The sequence below is a fragment of the Saccopteryx bilineata genome, chromosome 7 (assembly GCF_036850765.1).
Source record: "Saccopteryx bilineata isolate mSacBil1 chromosome 7, mSacBil1_pri_phased_curated, whole genome shotgun sequence".
In the NCBI taxonomy this organism is placed as follows: Eukaryota; Metazoa; Chordata; class Mammalia; order Chiroptera; family Emballonuridae; genus Saccopteryx; species Saccopteryx bilineata.
Genome location: NC_089496.1, coordinates 45,719,749 through 45,738,115, shown reverse-complemented (window position 1 = coordinate 45,738,115; position 18,367 = coordinate 45,719,749). Strand labels below are relative to the sequence as shown.

Sequence of the window (18,367 nt, the reverse complement as noted above, 5' to 3'; positions counted from 1 at the left end):
GTGCTTCTCCCTCTGGAGGGTCTACTCGCTGACAGAAATTGTCAAAACTGCAATACAGTTCCGTAAAAATTGTCACTGCCTTACAATACAATGAATGCACTACAGTTTTTAGTTTTCGTTGTTGCTCTTTGAGTTTTTGTTCCTATTTTCTGTTCTCTCCCAAGGACTCAATCACAAGAGTATGGGGCGCTGGGCCAGACAGCCCCCTCCTCTAGCACCACAGAGGACAAACCAGACTGCACTGCTGGGCCAGGTTTATCCAGCCTGGCTCCCTCTTCCCTTAGGATGAGTACACGTCCTCTCCCTTCCCGCCATCTTCCAGTTAATCAACCCCCCAGCTGTAGTGATCTGATCTCCTAAGTGGCTTTTGGGCCTGACACCATCGTAGCCCAAGTCACTTCTGGCCTGGACAACCATAGCAATCCCCTAACTGACCTTTCTGCCTCCAGACCTGCACCCCCTCACTCTCCCTCAACATTCCATTGCCGTGACTTATGTATTTAGTGCCGCTCCTACCAGTAAGCTCTGCGAGGAGAGGAACTGAGTCTGTCTTTGATCATGTGTCCCTAGTACCTGGCAAATAATATGTGCTCAGTAAATGTCTGATGAAGGAAGAGGAAAAGAGAGGAAGGGAAGAGGAAAGGAGGTGAGGTTTATATTCCCTTACCTAAACTAAAGGCTAAGTTGTTTTCATTGATCTCACTTGACCATATCCTTACACTCAGAAAGGCCATCAGTCAATACAAACAGAGATGTCAAATGATGTGTTTTTCCAATTAAACTATACAGCTTTCTATACACATGGCCCACTGAGACCCAAGCCAGCCTCCAGAAAAGAGTCATGCGGTACCGTGTGCCTAGCTGCCGTCTTCCCTGGGTTATCCTATGTATCAGAATCACGCCACACACCCATCACCTCTCTGCACAGGTCTGAAGTACCAAGGTCCCTCTCGGGTTCTGCACATCCCATTAAGGCACTAAAGCTGCTACACCTGACTTTGAACAAGTGGTCTATACATTCTCTTTCTCCATCTGGGGAATGCCTACAAGCAAACCTTAACTCTCCTTTACAAAAAAAGAAAAAAAGAAAGAAAGAAAAATTGTGCTACAATACCCCTAACAGAAAATTGACCGTGTTAACTTTGTTTAAGTATATAGTTCAGAAGTGGCTAAGTATAGTTACACTGTTATGCAACCAACCTCCAGAATCCCGTTCGTAAAAACAAACATTAAATAACTAACACTGCGTAAAGGAATACAAGACTTCCTAAATACCTACTAAATATTAAATAAATATTAAGCATCCATTTACAGCCTTCCTTTTAAAGATTCTATGGTTTTTGTACTTTAGGAAAAAGCAAACAAACCACTTCCTGACTTCCTGGAAAGGGTAACAATGAACCTTGGGTTCAATGATGAACCTGTCTTAAGAACGTCCCGGGCCCTGACCCGTTTGCTCAGTGGTAGAGCGTCGGCCTGGCGTGTAGAAGTCCCAGGTTCGATTCCCAGCCAGGGCACACAGGAGAAGCGCCCATCTGCTTCTCCACCCCTCCCCCTCTCCTTCCTCTCTGTCTCTCTCTTCCCCTCCCGCAGCCGAGGCTCCATTGGAGCAAAGATGGCCCGGGCGCTGGGGATGGCTCCTCGGCCTCTGCCCCAGGCGCTAGAGTGGCTCTGGTCGCGGCAGAGCGACGCGAGAGGGGCAGAGCATCCCCCCCTGGTGGGCGTGCCAGGTGGATCCCGGTCGGGCGCATGCGGGAGTCTGTCTGACTGTCTCTCCCTGTTTCCAGCTTCAGAAAAATACAAAAAAAAAAAAAAAAAGAACATCCCGTCCAAAGGGCATGTCCAGTAATTATGTGTAAGTTTTATTAAGGTGACCAATTGTCCTCCTTGATGGAGGACAGTTCTTCTTTTGTTAAGTTCTGTCCTCTCTCGAAAAGTGTCCTCCTACGTGTCCTCCTTTTTGATATTGGAAGACTAATCTGTAGATGTCCGTATTTGATTGATGCACAGTTGATCCATTGTGTGTGATGTGACGTATTTGTATCTAAATGAGTACTTTTTTCTCACAGTTATTATTAAAAGTTAATAGGCATGTAAGCATAATTACAACATAAAGTATTACAAATGTTTTTATTATGCATTTATCATATTATAGTGTATTATTGTTGCAATGAATAAAATATTTCTTTTATTTACAATATTGTTTTTCTTCAACTTATTTTTGTCCTCCTTTTCATTGTAAAAAACGTTGGTCACCTTAGTTTGATCGCCCTGATTTTTGCGAGTGCTTCGGAGGGTCATGAAAGAAAAAGTATACTCTCTCGGCCAGTGCCGCTTCCAACCAATGGGCCGGCGTCGCTGTTTTGTTTTCTTCTTGTTTTGAATGGTTTGGAGATTAGCATGTGTATTTAGCAAAAAGTACAATTTAAAATGACACACTGCTTCATGGTGCCAAACCATGGAGCAGCAGCATCTCTGTTGACGTCCACCAGCACGGTGCTGAGAACAGGGGTTGTTAGTCATCTGGCCTCACGAAGCTGGGAGACAGTGTGATCGTAAACAGCGTGTGCTAGACAGGCCTTATTAGAAAAGAAGAGTGTCTTAAACATGGTTTCAATTTTTTTTAATCCAGTAATATCTTTTAATCAACAATGTGTGTATCTAAATGAATATGACAAATAGACTTGCTCAAAAAAGAGGAACATTTTATCCATGGGCATCCTCAAAATAATGACAATCACATTCACAAGTATATATATGTTAGTAACATTCTAATCCTCATTGGCCAAGGTTTTAATTTATATACAAGCTTAACCACCATAACCACATATACGTGTGGATATTAAAATTGTTTTAACTTTAGTATAATGCTTAGAAAAGGATCCCAAGTAATCCCTCCCTGGCACTGGTCACAGACTGTATTATTATTAATCATGGCTTGCATTTCACTCATTGAAGACATAGAGGTGCAGATAGAAACTGAAAATGACTAAATCCAACCTTACTAATTATTAGGAAAAAAAGAAAAACAGGATATTCAAAAGCAAATGGCTCCAGACCCAGTGTGAAGATGGCACACTGGCATAACAAGAGCTAAATTATTTTATTAAAGATAATTCAGGAGCTAGGGTTAGAGTTTATCTTTCTCTGTGAATAAATACCTAAAATCCTTTGCTTTCAATCCCCCCAAAAAGTTGAACAAAAGTTGAATTTATATCTTTAATCTCATGGTCACTCCACAAAGTCTTCTAACAGTCAATCACAACGTGGCCTGAAAGAAAGTTTCCCTGGATACAACCAAAAACACAGGTTTGTAACAGCTGTCTCCATGCAACATTTAGAACAGATCCCATGTTAAGAGGTTGATATACCCATATGTATTTGTTAATCAATCCAGGGACATGTAGCTAGCCTAAAGCTAGGACCCCAGATATTAGCAGAGAAACCATATAAGTGCAGATAATGCACAGAAAAGCAGCAGAGAGAATGTTAGTTATAAATTCACAGACAGATGCAATAGAATACACACTGGGAAGTTCCCATCTGGAAGCCACCAGGGTAGTGCTTATAATAAATGTGAGCTCTTTCTCACACCAGCCAGGCTTCTGACAAACACGCACACAATGCCTACCTAGCCTCAGCTCCCCCAGCTTCCCCATCCATAAAATGGGAATTAAAGCCATGCTAATAAATAAATTCTTCAAATGAATGACATTACAGAGAATGCAAATATCACCTCGCAAAATGTCAAGAAACATGTCGCTTTAGACCTAAAAATGGCTTTAAGTCATGTTTAAAAGCACATGGCCAGGCAGACATGTACTCGAAGTGGCTACTCTGGGGATAAGGAGAGAGGCTCAGGGTGAAGTGACTCATCAATGCGGGAATGGGGAGGCTCTGGGCAGCATGAAGTCACAAAGACCTTCCCTGAGCTCTCTCCTCCCCTCCAGAAACAAGGCTGTTTGTTGATATCAACAGGAGATGGGTGAGGAATTTGGAAACCATTATTTCTTTTTTGTTGTTGTTCTTTTTATCCTTTAGTGAATGCACACAGACTGGTATATTGTTTAAAAAGTATTAAAGGGGAACATTCTGGTATGCATGGAGAACTATGGATTCTTCTGATATTTTAAAGGATGACAATTAGGACAAACACTTTAAGTCTAGTGGGATATAACGAACATCCTTGATGTGAGCAAAGGGCAAGTTTGGTCTGTGCAATACATAAAACTTATTAAAAGTATAAAGGGAAGAAACACAAGAAGATGTAGATGTCTCAAATGAAGGATGATTTTCCGTCCAAAAACAGCAAAAGGCAAGTAGTATCTGGGGCAAAGGAGCAAACTAGCAACACAGCAGAACTACGCCGATCTTGGCCATTTCCAAAATGGAGGGTTTTTAAGAGGCTTCACGCCAATCAAATCATAAGTTAAGATTTTCTGGAAGTAAATCATTTAAAACATCCATATTTGCAACTTACACAAAGCACAGCTTATCTGAGCTACAAAAATTATCTTTTTAATTAGTCAATCTGTACAATTTTTATTCATTACATTTCTTAGATATGTTTTGTAGCATACAGCACACCTATAACAATCACTTGAACTCTGAACGCAATACTGTACTGCAATCACTCTTCTTAAATACAGTCACAGAATATTAGAGCAGAAGGTTCCTCAGAGATCAGTAAGAATTGCAGTTCTCAATCCTGGCTACTCTTTACAAACACTTTTGAAGCTTTAAAAAAATATGGAGACCCAGAGCTTCACGTCGAATCAATTAAAGCACAAAAGGGTTGAAAGAACAATATTTCTTATAATAAACTCCACAGGTAGTTACCAGATGGCCAAGACTAAGAACCATCGATATAGAACATAGATTTGCTTTTCCTGACACTAGAGTCACTGGCTACACATGGCCACTGAGCACTTGAAACATGACCAGGCCGAATTGTGTGGTAATTGAAAAATATACACCAGATTTCAAAGATTTCGTAACAACAACAGCAAAAATTACAAAGCATCTCATCAACATTTTTTATTTATTATATATTGAAATGAAAATATTTCAGCTATATTGGGTTAAATAAAAGATGTTATTAAAACTAACTTCATCTGTTTCTTGTCACCTTTTTAATGTGGCTACTAGAACATTTAAAATCACATGTGCAGCTCATATTTGTGGTTGCCGCTATTGAATAGTGCTGGCCAAGACCAACACTCTTTTACTACAAATGAAGAAACAGAGGCAGGGAAGCGTAATGACTTCAAGGCGGCACTTTGGGGATTCCCTCTGCCAGTCTCCAGCTTCTCCTGTCGCCATAAACCACTTTATTGCAGAGTTAAGAATGGCAGGGCCCCTGATGCCATCAATCGGATTTTGACCCTTTCTTTCTTTGTCTTGCTAATTGATTTTTTTTTCCGAAGATTTGATATTAAAATCTACTTCCCATATGGAATAAAATGTATCCTCGCCATTGTGCACATACTTGTTATTGTAGGGTTACTCATGAAAGCAGAGTAATGAGAATGGATGTCAAAAAATAAATCCAGAAAAACATCACATAAAGAAAATGCAGAGAATGGATGGGAAGGATTATTAAGGCTTTTACTATGTATATGGTCCAGTTCTAGCCTGTGAATGTTTTACCATGTCATAGTTTAATATGTTACCCGGGAAACCCTCAGCATTCTAAGGGTCATCTTCAGCACAGTATCAGTCTCTGCTCAGAATTTAGAAGTTTGAACCTATAATATTGTCTTTCCTCCCAGAAGGACTGTTTTTCTGGACAATGTTGTCATTATAGTGAGGCATGTTAGGCCCTCCATAATGGCACATCCCATCATATCTAGGGACCCCAGAGGAAAATGACCTTCTCTTCAGTACCTTCTACACCCTAGTGCATGGATTACTACCTGGTCATTCAGAAGCCAAACAGCATCTTCGCTTACTTAAAGAAGAAAATCTTGTTGGCCCTGGCCGGTTGGCTCAGTGGTAGAGCGTCGGCCTGGCGTGCGGGGGACCAGGGTTCGATTCCCGGCCAGGGCACATAGGAGAAGCACTCATTTGCTTCTCCAACCCCCCTCCTTCCTCTCTGTCTCTCTCTTCCCCTCCCGCAGCCAAGGCTCCATTGGAGCAAAGATGGCCTGGGCGCTGGGGATGGCTCCTTGGCCTCTGCCCCAGGCGCTAGAGTGGCTCTGGTCACGGCAGAGCGACGCCCCGGAGGGGCAGAGCATCGCCCCCTGGTGGGCAGAGCTTTGCCCCTGGTGGGTGTGCCGGGTGGATCCCGGTCGGGCGCATGCGGGAGTCTGTCTGACTGTCTCTCCCCGTTTCCAGCTTCAGAAAAATACAAAAAAAAAAGAAGAAAATCTTGTTTTAATAAAGTGAAATGGTCTTACCAGATCTGGCAAATGAAGACAAAATGTATTTCTTCTAATAACCAGCTAATTCAAAAACAAAAACAGAAAACAAAGCTTTTTGTTGTTGTTGTTGCATGTGATTTTCCCCTTCGGGAAGCCAGCAGAGAGCGAATTGCATAAAACTGGCTGATATGAGTTATATTTCAGAAATCATGCAACACAGGGCTCCTCAGTGCAATAATAGAATAAAAGAGACCTGAGTTCTGATAAAAAGCTTTCATGCAAAGAACTGGAAAGGAAACCTACGGGCCAGGCCAAACCACACATACAGTAGATGCATTGACGATTTCTATTGAGATATTCTTGTTCCCCATCCTAAACACAGCATAACCTAAATGTCATCTTAAATCAAATGTTTGGTGCTCTGGAGCCCCCTATGTTGCATGCATGATTCCTATTAGCTATGATTAGTCAAGTTTTGCCAGTCAAACCACAAAGAGCATACTTCCAGACTCAAGTCGCTTCTCGTGTAGTAATATTCACCTCTACACCCTCTCATTCCTATACACCAGCCTGGAAAGATAATATGTTACAGATGGAGCTGGGCAAAGGTACATCTGCCGGAATGAAAACACTTGTTGCTCTATTCAACTAAAAGAAAGATTATGGATTTTTAACTTTAAATAATTTTTTCAGAGCTCTTCCTCAAAGATGATAAAGAAAAGACAAAAGTAAAGAAAGTTACTGCTTTATTCTGAGATGGTCTTCTAGACCATTTTCAGCTCTGCTTTGTTTTTTTTGTGTGTGGTTTTGTTTTGTCTCAGATGAAATCTGGGTTGTGCAGTTTTACAGGGTATGTCTAATAATAATGGTGAAGAAAAAAAAGAACTCTCAAATAAAAAGGCTGATATTAGAAAAATTAACGTCACAGATAAATAAGAATAAACAGAACAGAAACTACAATTTATACCAGGGGTCCCCAAACTACGGCCCAACGGCCACATGCGGCCCCCTGAGGCCATCTATCCGGGCCCCCACCGCACTTCCGGAAGGGGCACCTCTTTCATTGGTGGTCAGTGAGAGGAGCATAGTTCCCATTGAAATACTGGTCAGTTTGTTGATTTAAATTTACTTGTTCTTTATTTTAAATATTGTATTTGTCCCCGTTTTGGTTTTTTACTTTAAAGTAAGATATGTGCAGTGTGCATAGGGATTTGTTCATAGTTTTTTTTATAGTCTGGCCCTCCAACGGTCTGAGGGACAGTGAACTGGCTCCCTGTGTAAAAGGTTTGGGGACCCCTGAATACGGTTAGGACATTTATTCAAAAGATCTGATAATATATATATATATATATATATACACACACACACACACACACACACACACACACATACACACACACATATATGTCTTTGAAAAGTTAGTGACCAAAAGCTTAAAAAGAGCAGTCCTCCAAAAACCATGAGTTGTGTTTCATTTGTGACAAGGGCATTTATGGTGGCCTGGCTTGTGGAAAGAAAACCTGATCGACCTAGAGGCAGAGACTGGGCTGCTAGGCTCCGTGTGCCACTCTTTAGTTCCAGACCTGGGGTGAACCAGGGAACACCCTAGGCCTCAGGTCCTGTTCTTCAGAGGGAAGAGGTTCTTTTAGGAGTGAGAAGACCGCCCCCAGCTCCCGCTTTACATTGGCTACAAGCCTTTCTATCTCACCGTCCGAAGAATCCTTAGGCCGAAAGGAACTCTTTCTCTCTAGAATTAGTTCAAGCCAAACACCAACATGGTAGTTTTCAATGCTTGTTAATTTTAGGGTAGAGATTAGAAATGTAAACCTTGAGGAAATAGAAGGAAGCAACTAAAATATGTATTTTTAAAGTGTTAAATGGATCCTGATCTATTTCTCGGAAAAAGATAACTGGGCAATAGAATGAACAGGAAGGAAAGAAATAGGGAAACGTCAATGTAACATCTTATACATTCAGGAATTTATCCTAAACTTTCTAAGTTTTATTTTTAAAGTTCCAGAGACTCAAGGGAGCTTCAATTTTTTGCTTTTGTTTCTGGAACAGTGTTATCATAACCCAGACACTCGTAAACGTGTTTTCTCTCTCTCTCAAGTTAAATCCATGATTTGTGATTCCAACAATGGAATACTAATGGATCCTCAAAAAAACACTAATTGCCCATTTTTTTCCTAATTACAAAATGTAAGACCTCTTTAGTGAAAACATTAAACATGATGTCATTTTTAAAGTGCCAGGGTTTCTTTTCAAAGCAATGCTACAAGATAGATAGCTTATTTAGTTTACAAATAGCAACACAAAAATGTTCTTTAAGTCTGCTTAGCATATCTGAAAGTACTTCTTTCTCACAGTTAAGTATTTGAGGCTATTGCCGCCCAGTTTTTTTACCTTATCTCAGTTGTATAATTTTCTCAAATACGATTCAGAGAAATAGTCCTAAATTTAAATTTTTAAACACTAATTTATAAAAGCATTGGCTGATTCCCATAATGCAGCTGGTAGTCAAACTGGAAAGATAATGAATTGACTGAGATCATTGTTCCATCTTCATCCAAGAAAGCTGCCTCTAAAAAAAGATCTTAAATTGCTGTAGAAATCCAATTTGTAAGACGCAAAAGAAGCATATAGATGGGAAACACCAGCATGATCGCATTAATTTTGTGACTAACGGCAATGCTTTGAAGTGAAGAAGAAGAAGAAGAAGAAGAAGAAGAAGAAGAAGAAGAAGAAAGATGACAAAAATAATAAGTTCACTTAAATCCCCAATTTTAATTTAACAACAGAACCAGAATAAAACCAACTACAAATACAAAGTTCACATCTTGGAGATCCAGAGAGCATCACCCCTACACACACAAAATATTTTTCAGCTTAATAAAAAGCAAATTCCAATGCTAAGGATATACTGTAGGATAGTGATACATTCTTGTTAAAAAGTAAGTTATAGTAAGAAATCAGAAGACCAGGAACTTGACATCAGTACAAATAGCCACAGACAGTCCATAATTGATTGGTTTGGAATCTGCCTGGGAAACTGACAAGTAGTTGTCATGAAAATCTTCAACTTATTGTAACTGAAAGCTATAAAGGAAAAGTCTCTGACAAATGACCATTCACTTAACCAACTATTTAAATAAAAGCTGCAACACCACAGAGATAGTGAAGTAAAGGCACGGCTGTCACATTTTTGGTGGGAATGTTTTAATAAACTATCTGCTCATGTATAAACTCTATGAGGTCGCAACTGACTTCTAATTTACAGGCAATTTATGGAGATCAGCAACATTAAAACATTAAAAACAATCAGCTTGATGATATCAATTAGGCAAATATGTTTGCTATGAGTAAAGTTGAAAAATAAAAATCGCTATGAATCAGTCAGGATTTAAAAATAACAGATTTAAAATGCTATAAGCAAAGAAAATGGGAAAATACACAGGGAGGCACAGGTGAGTTCTTTCATTGTGTTCTTTTTCAGTTTTAGAACTAAAGTAATAGCTGATATTCGATCAATAACACTTCAGGAGAATACACATCTAGGTTGGAATGTAGAGAATGGGATTTTGTTTTATTTTTCAGTTTGGGGTTTATTTTTTAAAGAATTTTACTTCCTTATAAAAACTTAAGTACTTACTTAAGTAATTCATAAAAGCTCGTGGAATAAGGGAATTCTTACCTGACACATAAACATGCTCATAAACATTATTTTACCCAGGAAATAATGGTCTTATTCACACACACACACACACACACACACACACACACACACACACACATCCTTCCCCAGAAAATGCTACCTAGTCCCAGGAAACTGACAAAAGCAACCTTAAAACTCAGTACAAAACACGAATCCCTCTTCTGAATTCCATCTATGAAAATACAAGATTGACCTCATTCTACCAACTGCAAAGTTCTCCTTCTGCTTAATAAGCATATAAGAAACATCATCTTACCATTATCTGTAGAAAAAAGTCAGCAACGTGTTGCTTCCTGCAGTCACCAAATCAAGGTGGTTTTTTTTTTTTTTCTTCCTTTCTTTCTAGTCACTTCTTCACCAGCAAGATTGGGAAGAAAACAAATCTGAGTATTTGCCTCACTATTTCAGACCACAAGGTTGAGAAACTAGCTCTTAGTAAAAAAAAGAACAGGTCTGGTATTTTACAATCACTTCTGCAACTCAGAGGTGCCTCCTGGACTCTCGTACCTCCTTTCCTCCCTCGTTCTCTACGTTTCTTTTAGTAATGAGACTAATTTTTCCAGTAGCCTTGAACTCCCTAGATTTAACTGACATGGAAAATGTGACTAAAAACTTGTAGAACTGTCTAGCCTCCAACCCTACACAGAATCAACTTTGTTGTAAGTGTTGAAGAACACCTCGCAAGCAGCTACTTGCTCGCTTAGGCTCCTGAGCTGCACAGCACAGAAGACCAGAATAACAGTGCGCCATCTAGTTAGCAAGCTGCACTCTCCATGCTAGAAAAGGGGGACACCTTCACATCCTGGGCATTAAAAACTTGTCAGGGTTCAGCTGCTCTAAAGGTCCAATTGTTTATTTAAATTAAAAAAAAATATCGCTACTGAGATAATCCACATCTAGTGGATATGGGAAAATTTAGGTTATAATGGCACTACAAACTTTTACATCTAACTTTGATTTACAAGATAAAAGCAAGTTTGAAATTAAAAGGGCTTTCTGTTAATAGAGCTTATTATTCTGAAGACGGGAATGATTTTCTTCGAAAGTTGTCCCTGGGTGCATGCCTATTATCTCTGCCTTTCCCCTTCCACTAATGAGCATTTATCTAAAGAGCCTGTTAATCCTCTGATGTGTGCTTCTGGTCAGAGGTAACAGTTTGAATAAAACCACTAATCACTGATCACTAAATCACTGATCATTAATCACACTCTTCAGGGCCGGTGACCCCAGCCATTTTTTTCTTTAGGTCTATGCCTCACAAACAACAAGTTTAACATTTTAGATGCACATGTATTGTGTGGGGGTTATACTATTTCATCTCTAGATGTGAATAAATAATAAATACTGCCGCACACTTGGGGAAGGATTGTCAATTAGACCCCAGACAGGAGTTTCACAAATGCCCACACTACAGCCTGGCTTTCACTTTGAAGACAGTAGATCTGATTATAACAAAACATGTGTCCTTCAAGAAATTCCCACATACTCAGAATATAAATTTTCCTTTATTTCGCTTTCGCCCCCTCCAAATCAGAGAGCACCCAAATCCTCTGGCCCTTCCATCCAAAACTCTGATAGTAATTTTTTATTTGTTTTCTACTGCACACAACCTCCAAGAGTTTATACTTTTATCCCTTAAGCATGTCACACACAATGTTTTTATTTCAACTGACTCAATTCAATAACTTAGGTATTTAACTTCCTCCTTAAATACAGAAACTTAAGGTTAAGAGAAAGAAAGTAACACAGAGAAATTCATAATATGGTGCTTTGGGTTCAACGGCTCACATTCCCTCACTTTGGAAATGGAACGTTTAATCTTGATCCTTTCAGCTAAATTTGATTTAGTCAGTATCCTCACCTCTTCCCTCTTCCGCTAAGCGTTTGGAGAAAGGCGCTGTGTAAAATTAAGTACTTTGTTTGCAATGGGTGTGTTGTTTTCCTAAATCAACAGAGGGACACAGTATTATCGTAGCGTCTCTAAACATTTCCTGAGATGCCTTTTCTCTCAGGGCTAAGCACTTTCGCCCTGGATTAGAGGGGCTCGCTGGTGCCTTTCTTAAATAATAGAAAAGGGCAGATTGTGCCTGCGCTGATCAGGTACCACGCTCCCCTCAGACACCAGAAGCTCTTACCCATACTCCAGGGACAGTGATCGCCCCAGGGAAAGCCGTGAAAGGCGGAGGCGGGGCCAGAGTGATAACGGTGTGGGCGGGAGAGGGGGTGGAGAAGGAGTGGAGGAGGAGAGGTCCTGGAGGAGAGGGCAATGAAGATGCCCAGGGAACTGGCGATTGTACAAGTATGTTGGGGGCTGGAGGGGGAAAGCAGAGTTACTTGGTCAGCATTTCTAAGCCCCCGAACCTTTGAATATCTGAAGCTGTTAATCAAACACTTACTGGCCTGCAGAATGACGTAATGGACCTGTATCCAGCCTTTATTCCTTGACACATGTCAGAGAGGGAGGGAAAAATAAAAAGCAAACACACTACGCGGACTCTGACAAAATACACAAGCAGCCCACTCCGGTTCCTGGCCTTAAACAAGCATCAAGTTTGGGGCGGCACCCGTTCAGGGCAAGTTGGGGAGGGGGTGGACAACGTCTAGGGCTTTATCTAGCTGATCCCCCCCCCCCTCCAATAATCATTGGCAAAGAAGAAGCGGGATGCAGCCGCCGGGAGGAAACATCTCCCTGGTTCCTTCGCACGTCTTGCCCCTCTAAGAACTTCGTGAAAAGTTTAAGCGGTTCCGTGGAGAAGCTGCCGTAGAAGCTCCGCCGCTGAGAACTGCCACCGCGCCGCTACGGCAAAAGCGGCAGCTGTCATTTGGGGCAGCGGCGGGGAAGAGGGAATGATGCCAGCGAGCACGGGACGGAGGGAAGCAGGAGGCGGCTGGAGGAGTGAACGCAAGCAGAGCCTGGCCACTCTCGAGCCGTCCGCGCCTGGAGCAAAAGCCAAGTGCCCTCCAAGAGCAACGTCCCCTCCGCGGGCGCGCGCCCACCGGCTGCGGCGGGCAGCCCTGCAGGAGAGGTGGCAGCGGTAGACTCAGCACCCGGGAGAGAGCGAGCCCCCGCGCACCCGCCTGTCCACCCACTAGGTGACCCGGCGTCCTCGCCGCGCCCGCTGGAAGTTTGCAAACTTTCTCCGGGGGTTCTGCCGCATCACCGGAAAGTTGGGGACACGGGGGAAGGTTCCTGGCTCGCCGCCTCCGCTGCTGCCGCCGCTGCCACCGCTTGACCGCACTTCTGGAGCGTTCCGCACCTTGCCAGGTCTCTGGAGGCAAACACACACCCCCGATTCATAACTGTTCCCCGTGTCAGGGAAACACACGCGCGCTCCCACACACGCACGCACGCCGGGCGGACACGGCGCTCACTCCACGTTAGCATCCCTCCAGTCGCATTGGCACGGCGGCCACCGAGACGCGCTCCCGGATGGACACGGCGTGGGTCTCTGGGGTGGCCTCGGGACACAGCAGAATTCCATAGTCCACCAGCAATTGGGGCCGGACTTTCCTCTGGTCCGCCCAAGTGTTTACAAACACAGATCACCCTCCAAAAATATGCATCGCATCTTCCCTACACCTTGCCCTGTGACCTGCCCACTGGACCAAGTAACCTCGGGGCTGCTGCCGAAAACCAACCCCTGCAAACAAGTACGCTACCGAGATGGCTCCCTCGGCAAGTGCAACAAAAGTGTCTAAATGCAAAAGCCCCAGAAGTGGCCCTGCCATATTTTTAGGAACTTACCAAACAAGTGTGGAGAAGGCAAGAGCAGAGCCCGGGTGAAGGGACCACGTTGGACTGAGCAAAGATTACAATACATTCTATTTAGAGTGCATTACATCACCCCCCCGGTGACGTCACGTGGGATTCCTGAACTTCTAAATCATTGCGGTCCGCTGGGGAGGGAGGGATGGGCGGGGCCGGCGCGCCGAGGGGGCGGGCTCCGCCCCGGCCCCGCCCCGACCCCGCCCCAAGAGTGGACCCTGGTGCACCCGCTGGAGAGCGCGGCTGCCGCGCCGGCGGTGGCGGCGACCGCGCAAGCAACAGCTTGCAGAGCCCAGCGCTGTGTGACACGGCTCCCTGACATTAGCGGTGTGAGTCAGCTTGGAAACAATCCTTAGGGTTTCAGACAGGACTACGGAGGAGGGGCTCTGCTGCAAGGAGGGCCTGGTAGCGTGGAAAGGTGTGGGGAAGAGGGTGGGAGAGGTGGCGATGGGGTCTTGAAGGGTGCGGGAAGACTTTCTGCCAACAGTAATGCAGGACGCTCCCCTCTTCCCTCACCGGCCGATGTCCAGCTCCTTTTTGCCTGCGACAGTCTTGACCTCATTACACTGTTCCTTGCATCCTGGCTTCTCGCAGCACTCACTCAGCACCTCTAGAACTACCCCCCACCCCGCCACACATCCAAGGGGATTCCTTTATTGGGTACCCTCACCTGGAATACGCAGGCCCCACCCTTGCCAAGACCCCTGCTCCTGGTTCTGGGGAGCTGGAGGGAGCGCTGCTCCCGGAGGGGAAAGGTGAGTCTCACCAGAGCCAAGTGAGGCGCCTGATTTAGATTCGGCGTCAGAGCCGGAAGGGCCCTTGGCAATCGCTTCCAGAGCCTTGTCTGTCACTCGCCCAAGCTCACAGGCTGGCAAGTGGCAGAGCCAGGGCCAGAAGGCAGGATCCGGGCGCCTGGTCTGCAGTATCTTCCTGACAAGTCCCTGAGAGAGGGAGCCTGGCGTTCTCAGCCCGGCCAGCCACTGTCTCCTTCTCCACCATAATTTCCATTCAGATCTTCTCCCTGTGCGGGGACTCCGAGGGAAGGCACAGGCTAAACTCCAGCCCATTCTAAACCACCGCTGTTATCCCCGCAGCAGCTCACACTTTACAAAGCATCACGCCCACGTGAACTCCCTTGATTCACACAACGACCCAAAACAAGAAGTAGGGCACGTGTTATAACTATCCCCCTTTTACAGGTGAGCCAAGGCAGGCTCCAGAAGGTAAGGGGGCAGGTCTACAGTCACTAGAGCAAGTGGTGGCACCGTTACCATCCAACCCCTGTTTCTAAACCCCAGACCTCAATTGGGCTCCTTTCTAAAACTCCCTGCTCCTCAGTATTTGATGGTTAGAACCCCTGCTAAGGATGTGTTGGCTGGGAGTCGAAGCTTTGCCTAGGAACAGTTTAGCCCCATTAACTAACAATAATTATTCCTGACATTTATGTAACATATGACATTTATATAGCACTTCTCGTCCCGATGCATCATAACCATGACTGTGCAGTTTGCCAGAGAATCATGACTGGACTGGCCAGAAACTGTAATGCTTTGCCTGGATTGTCACATACTTCTGAGCCGGTTTTGACATAATATATGGGAGAGCTTTGTATTTCCTTCTGTTTTTAAGTGTTTAAACCACTTGAAACAGTGTTCCTAGAGACCATAGGGACTGACGACTGTTGGCTTCTCACAGCCTTATTCAGAGCTCTTCACTGAGTTCTCTGTTTGTTCTTTTCCACATGGAGCCCTGAAGGAACTTGCAAAAGAAGGACACCAGTCCTAACTTGAATCTTAACCAATAAACTGTAAATGTGACAGCTCATTTACCTGGGTTTATGGAAGGGAGCAGCAGTGTGCTGAGGAGCGGCCCCTTGCCCACGTTCCCACTCGATGACCAGGACAGCCTTCCCCACCTAAAGCGGGCATGTGCCGCCTTCTCCCTCGAAGCAAAAGTGAGCTGGGGGGAGCCCGAACTTGAAGCAGGAAAGGCTCCCAGCTCGACCTATCAGAGCTCAGTCTAAGTGTTTTTCTTTTTCCATCAGATAGGTAAGACCAAAGTAACAGAATGGAAAACTGAATAAGAAAAGCCGAGTGACAATCAAATATTTAAAAACCTGTAAATAGTCAATCAACAAATAGACTTAAAACATGTAATCCCAAGTATTTCTTAAACATATATATATAGAGAGAGAGGAGTTTTAATGCAGGTAGCTTATCAATTTCTAATACTATCCAAATCACTTCTTGATGTTTAAAAATTATTGCTGACTTATTGTTTGCCGTGCTGTTACTAGGTAAACAGTGCCCCATCTGAGTCATAATTGACATAGAAACGCACATGAAATTTTTTCCAATGACTTCCCCAATTACTCGATCATCATTAGGTTACTTGAAGTCTCAATAGATAGGTAGTTTCTCTTAAAATCAGCCATATTGTTCATGGTGCTAATTCCTTTTTTCAGCTTTTGCTGAACTGATAGCAATTTTATTTAGAATTTTCTAGCCATTGTATTACTATTTATTTTACATACCCCAGATCTCTGCTACCAAGTGACATACAAACATTTTTTTAGATGTAAATTAAAGAAGAAAAATAAATAGTGTTTATCAGTGTGGTTTCTAATCTGGGGCTGCCTAAATTCAAATCATGGTCCTGCTACTTGAGTTTTAAATAATCTCCAGGTCTCAGTCTACTCGTTTATGTAACAGGAACGGAGGTGATAATTATAGTAACCTGAATGTGTTAAGAATTGTGCAATGTAAGTACTTGCCCTCATTTTTATTAATGAAAGCAATGTGACTGATGGCATGATAGGAGGGCATTCGGTGATTTTAGTGAACTTGCCCAGATAAACGAAAACAGAACCTGTTTCCACATTAACCCCTGCACGCACCACCCGTACCAAGCGGGCTCTCCGTCAAAGCGCACTAACAGGAGCCCTCGTGTTTGTGGACTGTTTCCTGCATTGCCTTGTACTCACACAGCCTCTTCTAGGATCTCTCGGAGTCAAAGTGCCACGGAGGCTGCAGTGTCCAGAAGTAACCATGCAAGAGCATCTCTAGGGGCATCTCAGCTGGTGGCATTTGCCCACTGGGGTGCCAATACCAGCTCCAGAAATGTCTTTTTCCCCACTAGGATTCTGCCCATTATTGCCCGGGGGACGTGTGGGCACAGGGACCTTTACACTAGAGTCAGGGTAAACTGACTGGGGTACCAACCATCCAGGATGCTTCCCTATTCTACTAGGTAGGGGCACAGGCCAGGCACAAGCCCTTTCCCCCAAGGCTCCACATTGGCAGGACCTATGATTGGCTGATTGGCATCTATACTGACCAATGAGAATAGATGAGACCCTCTGCTAGACAAGGGGTTAACCCTTTAGTTGCTGGATCACGGCCAATGCAAGAGAGGGGCCTGAGCATCTGGGCCAGTGTGGATCGCACAGAGGTCAGAGCAGTGAGCATTTACTAACCTCTCTGGAAGCATCTTACTATCTTACCCGTCTTACCTACTGAATATTATGCTTGAGTAGAACCACCCCAAGGTCCTCAGAGGGGGAGGAATACTTGAGCCTCTGGCTTTGGACCTAGTCATTTCTCCACCATTCACCAAAGGTCAGGTCTGCTGAGTGCTGCGGAGGTCAAGGAAAACAGGAAGGTCACCTAGGCTCCCAGAGAGGTTCTCAAATTTAGCAGCGTAAGGAGTCCTTGGGCCCCTTGTTACAATGAGTTTCCTGGGTCAGACTTCCCCAGGGATTTCAGTTCAAAGGTCTGGCGTGGGGCCCAGCATTCTGCATTTGTGATTCTGATTCAGGCGTCTGGGGAACCCACTTTGAGTGACTCCGGTTTAGTAACTTCATAGATGGGCGCTGACCTGAGAGGAAGCTGAGGAGGGAACAGGAAGAATCTGTTTCCTGCGACACTAAAAACCCCCCACAGAAACTCTGGGCTCATATGCTACAGATCAGTCCTCTAGCTGCTTCCCATAAAGACACACAACCCCTGAGAGCAGACTTTTCCTCGTCTCATCCACACAGACCCTGAGAGAGACCTTTCCCATTTAGTTTTCATTCAAGGCTTTTCGTAACTAGATTAACAGTGGTAACGGGAAAAGTACCACTGGGTTTGTGGTTGAACCCCTAGCTATGGTCTCACTGTGACATTTCTATCTCCTCTTACATGGATCTTCCCTAGGTTTCTTCATTATCTCGTTTGAAGAGATAAAGATTTTCGAATAAATGGAACTACAATGTGCATCCAATACAGCGACAACCACAACACAGCTAACACCCAGCATTCCCTCTGTGCCAAGCCTTGAGCTAAGAGCTTTCTGTGTATTCTTTTATTACTCCTCTAATAACACTATGAATGCTGGAACCATTCTCATTTCTCAGTGAGGACTCTGACTCTTAGAGCAGTGAGTAACTTGGTCAGGATGGCACCCCTGGGGCATGGCAGGGGTGGGAGAGGCTCACGGTGCCAGTACCAGCACCTGCCAGAAGTCTGATGGGAATGGAGCATG

At 43.9% G+C, this 18,367-nt stretch overlaps 1 protein-coding gene across 1 annotated transcript in view; it reads right to left on the bottom strand.

Moving 5' to 3' along the window:
- The window catches only part of CREB5 (cAMP responsive element binding protein 5), a 409,450-nt gene extending 396,272 nt beyond the window's left edge, over positions 1 to 13,178 (bottom strand). Inside the window, exon 1 of the mRNA XM_066239436.1 lies at positions 13,168 to 13,178. The gene's annotated coding sequence lies outside the window, so the exon portion shown is untranslated. The remainder of the gene's footprint in view (positions 1 to 13,167) is intronic.
- Between the last annotated feature and the right edge of the window lie 5,189 nt (positions 13,179 to 18,367).